Genomic DNA, 9,608 nt, shown 5'->3' with positions numbered 1-9,608 from the left:
AGGGTTGGCCATTAGAAACAACGTCCTAAAAGTCCCCATCGATCCCATGTGTGCAAAACAAGTTATTTGCTTTGAGGCTAAGCATGTTGGCTTACATCCAGTTTGAAACTGGGTCGTGAATTGCTTATAGTTTTTATTGCATGTAGTCCTTACGATTTGTATTGCCCCATCGTTTTCACATATTTTGAAGCCTTAAAGGTTCTCTCAAGCGGAAGAATTCCGTCCAGAATATACTCGTGCAAAAAAAGGAAAACCGACAAAAACTTTCTAACTTTGCTATTTGTCAATGTAAGATTCGGCAGAAACAGTATTGATATGTTCGAATGTATTCGAACGAATGCCCTTTCTAATGAATATGTAAGGAAAAACTAACACATTAGCCTATACAGGCCAAAATATAGGAAAAAATTACAATTTTGTGCACATTTTATTCATTTTTAGTGGTATAGGAATTCGCTCTCGGAGTCGACCCGGAGTCTGAGTCGGAGTCGTTAAAAAAACTCGCCTGGAGTCGGAGTCGAGCCGAAAATACCTCGACTCCGAAACCCTGCAGGACACACAAAGCAATCTGACCTGTGATCTCTCATCGTAGGACGACCTCAATTTGGACTGAAATGTTCATATTCTCAAAAAAGTGGTGGCAAGTTTCTCCGGATGGCAAATGCGAAACCTTTACCAAAGTCCCAGGCAGAGGAGGAAGCCAGTCGGCTGAATATCGGCGGACACCCAAAGCAATCTGACCTGTGATCTCTCATCGTAGGACCACCTCAATGTGAGTATCTCCCGTATGGACTGAAATGCTCATATTCTCAAATAAAATGGTGGCAAGTTTCTCCGGATGGCAAATGCGAAACCTTTACCAAAGGCCCAGGCAGAGGACGAAACCAGTCGGCTGAAAATTGGAGGAGTGCTGCCGCCGCTCATTTTTTACGAATCGAGCCGCCGCCGATTTCGTCGGCTAAAAATCAGCGCGCGCCGATCCTTTTAAGGAAAAAATCATGAAATTTCAGCTATTCCGAGTTCGTATTTCTCAATTTAAGTAGTATTTCAAAAAAGACGAAATATAGCCACGAATGTGTAAACAAGTCGGCGAGCCGCCGCCGACTGACCGGCGTGAGCGAGCGAGCCGAAAAAATCAGTCGGCTTCGTTGTCTAGTCCCAGGATGTCTGAGGCAGCAACTTCTTGCAGTTAAATTGTATTACTTAAAATGAGGCATTTAGGCAAGTTAAATGTTTAGATTTAAATGAAAGGTCCTTACACCTGGGAAGTTTTTGTTGATTCTGAAACTACAATGTTAATAAAACAGTTGTATATTTCGTTGAGCTTTAGGCCATATTGTGTTTTATTTATTTTCCAATATTTCGCAATTGATTAAATTGCATCTTCAGGGGATCTACAAAACATACTTAATATTAATATCACAGCTTTTTTATATCTAAAGACACCAACACATTACACAAAGAAATTGCTTACATGTAAAACTTTATTTAGCGTCAAGATTACTTAAAAACTATGACAGACTTCACCGTCATCGTCGACTGTAAATATTGCACTGGATTGCTTTACATATTGCACGATCTCTTCTGTGTTAAGTGTCGGTAGCAGTAGGCGGCGTTGTCGGTGTCGCTTTTAAAGTTGATTCGCTTTGTTGTCTCTATGTTGTTGATATGTAGTATCTCCAACATCAATCGTTTATTGTAATTATTTTCTGTTTGAAGAATTTTAACTTTCTCAAAGTTTGGTACATGATTGTATGTCTTGCAATGTTCTGCAAGAGCTGTTTTTGGTGCTGTATGATTGTTTCTTAGTTTAATGTCTGATTTGTGGGCAGACATCCGAGTTTTTAACTTATTTTTGGTGGTACCCACATATAATTTGCCGCATTTCTCATCACTATTACCATCACATTCTATTTTATATATTACATTGTGTTTATCTGCATTATTTATCTTGGTTTTTGTATTAGTAAAGAATTTGTTAAGGGTATTACTCGTTTTTTGTGCTATTATATATTTGGTTTTATCGTACAAATTAGATTTTTGAAATCTTTCGGATATCTCCGGTACATAAACCATAGATTTGTATACTTTTTCAGTTATTTTTTCTTCGCCTCTCATGTGTTTCGAATTCTTGTTGTAATTATTTATAAGATTGTTTATAATCTTATTTGGGAAATTGTTTTTCGATAATATATCTTTTATTTTATTTTTGTTATCGTTGTGAAATTTAGTGTCGCTTATGTTTAAAATTCGGGTTACCAAATTCCTCGCTGTATTTATGACCATCTGCTTTGGGTGTTTAGAATAGAAATTTATAATTCTCCCGGAAGCCGTTGGTTTTTGGTACCAGTCTATCTCTAATTTTCTTGTTTTTTTGTATACCAGAGTATCTAAATATGGTAAGCATCCATTGCATTCCTCTTCCATCGTGAATTGAATATTCTTATTGAAACTATTAAGTATTGTCAAAGTATCCAATATTGCATCATTCCTGAGTATCACAAATAGATCGTCAACATATTTTGTCAGTATCAGAGGTTTCGTCGTCAATTGTTCCATACAGGTGTCAAGTAGTTTCTCCATCACTAAATCAGCACCTATGGGAGAAGCTGGTGAACCCATTGGCAGTCCTTTCTTTTGTTTGTACACCTTGTCATTATATTTGAAGTACCGATTTTCTTTAATGCAAAAATTGAGAATACGGAAAAATAGGCACTTATAATAGCACAAAAAACGAGTAATACCCTTAACAAATTCTTTACTAATACAAAAACCAAGATAAATAATGCAGATAAACACAATGTAATATATAAAATAGAATAGTGATGAGAAATGCGGCAAATTATATGTGGGTACCACCAAAAATAAGTTAAAAACTCGGATGTCTGCCCACAAATCAGACATTAAACTAAGAAACAATCATACAGCACCAAAAACAGCTCTTGCAGAACATTGCAAGACATACAATCATGTACCAAACTTTGAGAAAGTTAAAATTCTTCAAACAGAAAATAATTACAATAAACGATTGATGTTGGAGATGCTACATATCAACAACATAGAGACAACAAAGCGAATCAACTTTAAAAGCGACACCGACAACGCCGCCTACTGCTACCGACACTTAACACAGAAGAGATCGTGCAATATGTAAAGCAATCCAGTGCAATATTTACAGTCGACGATGACGGTGAAGTCTGTCATAGTTTTTAAGTAATCTTGACGCTAAATTAAGTTTTACATGTAAGCAATTTCTTTGTGTAATGTGTTGGTGTCTTTAGATATAAAAAAGCTGTGATATTAATATTAAGTATGTTTTGTAGATCCCCTGAAGATGCAATTTAATCAATTGCGAAATATTGGAAAATAAATAAAACACAATATGGCCTATAGCTCAACGAAATATACAACTGTTTTATTAAAATCAAAAAGGTCGAAAAAACAACAAAAACTAAAATTACAATACGGTGAGCACGACGTAAAACACCAACAAAATGATCTACAAAAACATCAAGAAAAAATGTAACATTGGACACATCTTAAATAAGCACAAAAATAGAAAGGTAAAAACGACAAAGACAAGATGTTCTTTGACCTTCTTAATAAAATGCCGCAATCATGGAATAGTACGTAATTTTATTAAGAATGCAATTAAAAATATTTATGCAATTTTTAATACACATCCTATACATCACATTCAAAATATTTTAAAAAGATACATTGAAATCTTTCAAAACAAAATCCTTAACCTCGTCATAAAACAAAAACATTACGAATTGAAGCAATACAACAAAGAAATTCAAGAAGTAGAAGAAGCATTAAACGAACACTTAACACAAGAGGAAAAAAACAGCATTATTCTCAACCAAAGCAAAATAACAACAAATATAGAGAACCAAGTCAAAAATACTCAGAGGCAAAAATTTGAAAAACTAAAACAAAAACAAATGATAGAACTAAACATAAAGCATAACGAAAAATGGTTTGTTAATAAAACAACAACGGACTTCCCATTCGATGTAAAGTGGCTTCTCTCACTCGGAGATAAATTTGGACTACCAACAACAAAAACGCAGTTTCCATTATTCAAGTTTATTGCGGACGGAGATGAGGTTATTCAAACATGGAACGAAAAAGAAAGAGAAGAAGTGATGAGAACAAAGTTCACAACAATGATCGATACACACATTAATAGAATGACAGAGTGGAAGAGACAAATTTGTAAACTGTACAGTGGAACATACCCGTGCTTTCTTGAAACAACATAAAGATATTTTCATTTTGAATGCAGATAAGGGAAATGTGACTGTGGCAATTAGTAAAAATGACTACGAACAAAGGATGAACAACATTATATCGGACATGATGACATATCAAAGACTAAGCAAAGATCCAACAACAAATTTAATAAGGAAGAATAATGAGCTTGTAGAAGAAATGTACAAACATCATATAATTTCGGCAATTGAAAGGAAGCAGCTAAAAACTGACGTGGCAACAGCGCCTAGAATATATGGACTTCCGAAAATCCACAAGGAAGGTTACCCTTTAAGGCATATATGTTCGTCCGTCAACTCCCCCTCCATTCAATTGTGTAGATATGTGGTTAAGATTTTAAAGAACTTAACTAAGAATTCCAAATACAATGTGAAAGACTCGATAGAATTCAAGAATAAAATAAAAAATCTACCAATTAGTGAGAAAGATAAGATGGTATCGTTTGATGTCGTATCTCTCTTTCCGAGTATACCAGTCGATTTGGGAATAAGAATTGTAGAAGAAAGATGGAATGAAATCGAAGAATACACTAATATGACTAAGTGCCTATTTTTCCGTATTCTCAATTTTTGCATTAAAGAAAATCGGTACTTCAAATATAATGACAAGGTGTACAAACAAAAGAAAGGACTGCCAATGGGTTCACCAGCTTCTCCCATAGTTGCTGATTTAGTGATGGAGAAACTACTTGACACCTGTATGGAACAATTGACGACGAAACCTCTGATACTGACAAAATATGTTGACGATCTATTTGTGATACTCAGGAATGATGCAATATTGGATACTTTGACAATACTTAATAGTTTCAATAAGAATATTCAATTCACGATGGAAGAGGAATGCAATGGATGCTTACCATATTTAGATACTCTGGTATACAAAAAAGCAAGAAAATTAGAGATAGACTGGTACCAAAAACCAACGGCTTCCGGGAGAATTATAAATTTCTATTCTAAACACCCAAAGCAGATGGTCATAAATACAGCGAGGAATTTGGTAACCCGAATTTTAAACATAAGCGACACCAAATTTCACAACGATAACAAAAATAAAATAAAAGATATATTATCGAAAAACAATTTCCCAAATAAGATTATAAACAATCTTATAAATAATTACAACAAGAATTCGAAACACATGAGAGGCGAAGAAAAAATAACAGAAAAAGTATACAAATCTATGGTTTATGTACCGGAGATATCCGAAAGATTTCAAAAATCTAATTTGTACGATAAAACCAAATATATAATAGCACAAAAAACGAGTAATACCCTTAACAAATTCTTTACTAATACAAAAACCAAGATAAATAATGCAGATAAATACAATGTAATATATAAAATAGAATGTGATGGTAATAGTGATGAGAAATGCGGCAAATTATATGTGGGTACCACCAAAATAAGTTAAAAACTCGGATGTCTGCCCACAAATCAGACATTAAACTAAGAAACAATCATACAGCACCAAAAACAGCTCTTGCAGAACATTGCAAGACATACAATCATGTACCAAACTTTGAGAAAGTTAAAATTCTTCAAACAGAAAATAATTACAATAAACGATTGATGTTGGAGATGCTACATATCAACAACATAGAGACAACAAAGCGAATCAACTTTAAAAGCGACACCGACAACGCCGCCTACTGCTACCGACACTTAACACAGAAGAGATCGTGCAATATGTAAAGCAATCCAGTGCAATATTTACAGTCGACGATGACGGTGAAGTCTGTCATAGTTTTTAAGTAATCTTGACGCTAAATTAAGTTTTACATGTAAGCAATTTCTTTGTGTAATGTGTTGGTGTCTTTAGATATAAAAAAGCTGTGATATTAATATTAAGTATGTTTTGTAGATCCCCTGAAGATGCAATTTAATCAATTGCGAAATATTGGAAAATAAATAAAACACAATATGGCCTAAAGCTCAACGAAATATACAACTGTTTTATTAAAATCAAAAAGGTCGAAAAAACAACAAAAACTAAAATTACAATGTTAATATATGAGAAAAATCAAAAAACAAAGAAAAATCGCCGGAAGGATTTTCAAATAACCCGCTGTCAAAATTCACATTTTTAGGGTTTCTTAGGTTTTCACGATTTTGCTTGGAAACCGCGAGTCGTATCTTAATGGGACTAAAATGTTGTAGCAGCGAAAATTCTGTACAAGATTGATTTTTATGACTTTCTCCTAGGATTTACCATTTTTGAGATATTGAAGTTCAAATTGGGACAATGGACTGACTGTATCGTCTCCTTATAAAACAATGCCATGACAGCAATTTTCAAACTTAAACTTACATATCAAAAAATGGTACAGCCTAAGAAAAAATCACACAAGCCAAACATGTAGAGAATTTTCACAACTATAAGATTTTCTCAGGTCCCACATCGATTCAAGCAAAATCGCGAAACCCTAACAACAAAAACCTAAAAATGTAACCTGAGGAGCTTCTTTATCTCAAAAATGGTACAACCTAGGAACGAATCATAAACGACAATCCTCTAGAGAATTTTCACAGCTACAACATTTTCGTTAGCTTCCTTTTCGATAGGACTTACTGTTTCCAAGCAAAATCGCGAAAACCTAAAAATGTTAACTCCACAAATACATCCCTGACATTACTTTATAAGGAGGCGATACAGTCAGTCCATTGTCCCAATTTGAACTTCAATATCTTAAAAAGTGGTAAATCCTAGGAAAAAGTCATAAAGGTCAATCTTGTAGAGACTTTTCACTGCTACAACATTTTTTTAGTCCCATTACGATACGGCTCGAGGTTTCCATGCAAAATCGTGAAAACGTCTAACAATGTGAACTTTTACCGCGATTTATCTGATAATCCCTTAGCCAGTTTTTTGTTTTTTGAGTTTTCTCATCTATGAACATTGTAATTTCAGAATCCGCAAAAACTTCCCAGGTGTAAGCACCTTTCATTTAAATTTAGTTAAGGCGCACCGTGACTTTTGCGGAAAGTGTCCTTACGGAGACGGAATATATCATAGAAACGAATGTCTGCTCACTTTGACGTCGTTCGAATGTGATCTTATGAATATTCACAACAGGAACTGGAGGACTTAGGTGGAAAATTACAGTCAGAATTCTAGCTGTAGTAGATCAAGTAAAAAAGGATCAGTCGGCTTTGCCTACAGCTAAATACCCTAGGATTATGACTGTGCAAACAACAATAACAGAAGTGGTGGACCTAAATGAAATTTTCGTATGTAATACTAGAAGTTGTTTACGTTTGTGAGTAGGTGTCATAAACAGTGGGTCTAATTATTCCACTGACAGACCCAATAAACACCATAAATAATATAATCCTTCTTATATGAGAATAAAGATATAGCGTTGTGTAGAAGACCACAAAGACTACTAAAAACCTTAGTACGAGAGGTTTATGAAGGAGTGTCCCTAACAATTGTAACATTCCGGGCCTATATCGCAGGAAGTATTGGCTTCCAGTATTAATGTTTTAGTCAAGATCACAACGACTACTACAGCCTTAACTGTATTAAGTGTTGAAATTCACAAAAGAGTTACCCGAAAGAATGGCATGTCGGTCCATCATAGAACTGGATCTAATTTTGGGATTCTTCCTTGCGATAGTTATCGTGTCAACCAGCCAATTTTACTGGTCTCCTTAGGATTTTGAAGTTGTTAGGTCATTATGACAGGAAACATTGAAAAAGTGTATATCTCAAAAAAAAAATATATCGTTGTAAACAGAATCACAAGGACTACCTTCGACGATGAATTTTTTTAGAGTTTTTGGACCATTAAATAGGGATGCATGAACTTGTCCAAAAAGGGCTACTTTTGGTAAAAATTTCGCAACGAAGCCTTTAAACTGTACTTTAGCGAACATTTTGAACTTTTGTTGGTGAGATATCCGATGGTGTTCTTCGATACATTTCCCGATTTGCAAAGTTTCAGTCAAATCGGATACTCAATTCTTAGGTTAAGTTTATACTTCCTGAGAAATTTAAATTCGGAATAATTGTAGCGTCATAATAGAGGCCGTGAAGTCAATCTGATGAAAAAAAATAAAGCGATTCGAGAAAATTTTGGAAATTTTGTGTGGGATGTACGCGAATGAGTGAACCGCTATGGCTTATCTTCGAACTTGATCTATGTTTGGAAACAATATTACAAAGTGCAAAGTTTTGGTCCAAAACGGTTGATCCGTTAGCAAGTTATCGTGAGCACCAGTCATACAGACAGACGGACGGATAGGGCTAAATCTACTCTAAATTGTCTGAAACGAATTTCATTTCAACCTATGTACTTGCGGTCTAAAACCATTATTTCGATGAGGTGGTACATTTTTGTCGTATCAAAGTGCATATACCCTCGTTAGCATAAAGACTAGTAGAAACACTTGTGGGAGAATAAGTACTATTGGGAATTCGGAGATCTACACGGTTTGCTAGTTGCAGTACCGGGTGAAATCCTAAAAGAAATACTAGTTTATGGTGGTGATATATTGAAGTAGCAGGGGGTCAAGAAGTCAACCTTCCAATAACTGTGGCAACAAAAGTTGGTACATCTTTTAATATGTTACAAAATATTGCTGTTGCGGAACGGGTTTCATACTACTCCAAATTGCACTCTTGCAAAATGGAGCAGTCCCACTAAATGTTCTGGACGGGTCGCCAAAAATTCAAGGAATTTCTCAAGCATGCCGGATATTGTGGGATGCTGAAAACAACATGCGAAAGGTTTCAGCATACCTTTAGGTGGCACAGGTTTTTGAAAACCATTCCTTGTCCTAATTTTTTTAAACGGTTCTCCACAAAATTTCCTTGAGTAATTTGAGTTTCAAAATGAAAAAAAGTCCCCAGTCCCTACCGAAGGGTTAATGCCGACACATATTAGAAGGATAGCAAAGGATACAGTTCTCGTTAAAAACCACCACAAATCTCTACTGGCTAAGACCAAAAAAACACTATGGAAAAGTGTAAAACCGGCTGAAATTATCAATTGCTACACAGAAGGAGAAAAATATAAAAAAATTTGCACACACATGTTTTTATTAATTTCTTCAATAAACAAGTAAAAAAGTATCAGTCGGCTTTGCCGATAGAGATATACCCTCAGCATATGTGAATTGAAACTTTCATCTACGTATACATCGAATGTATTTCAGGTCTTTTCAGAGTTTTGTGGCGCTTTTTGAACATTTGAACTAACAGACAAAAATGTGGATTAGAATTAAAGTTCAAAAGTCTTGCGGAGGAGGTACTTGAAGGAATGGATCGACATAGTCCATTATGAAAGTGGATCCGTTTTTGGGAGTCATATCTTTTCGATAGATATC

The 9,608-nt window shown here is 34.9% G+C and overlaps 1 long non-coding RNA gene across 1 annotated transcript; it reads left to right on the top strand.

Moving 5' to 3' along the window:
* The first annotated feature begins 2,901 nt into the window (after window positions 1-2,901).
* LOC141406833 (uncharacterized) lies at window positions 2,902-6,221 on the top strand. Its single transcript, XR_012413516.1, has 2 exons — window positions 2,902-3,243; window positions 3,324-6,221. It is a non-coding gene; the product is annotated as an uncharacterized lncRNA (long non-coding RNA).
* Window positions 6,222-9,608: the final 3,387 nt, after the last annotated feature.

This window comes from Musca autumnalis, unplaced genomic scaffold (genome assembly GCF_047663935.1).
Source record: "Musca autumnalis isolate F117 unplaced genomic scaffold, ASM4766393v1 scaffold_5, whole genome shotgun sequence".
Taxonomy (NCBI): Eukaryota; Metazoa; Arthropoda; class Insecta; order Diptera; family Muscidae; genus Musca; species Musca autumnalis.
This window is presented reverse-complemented; position numbering and strand designations above follow the sequence as displayed.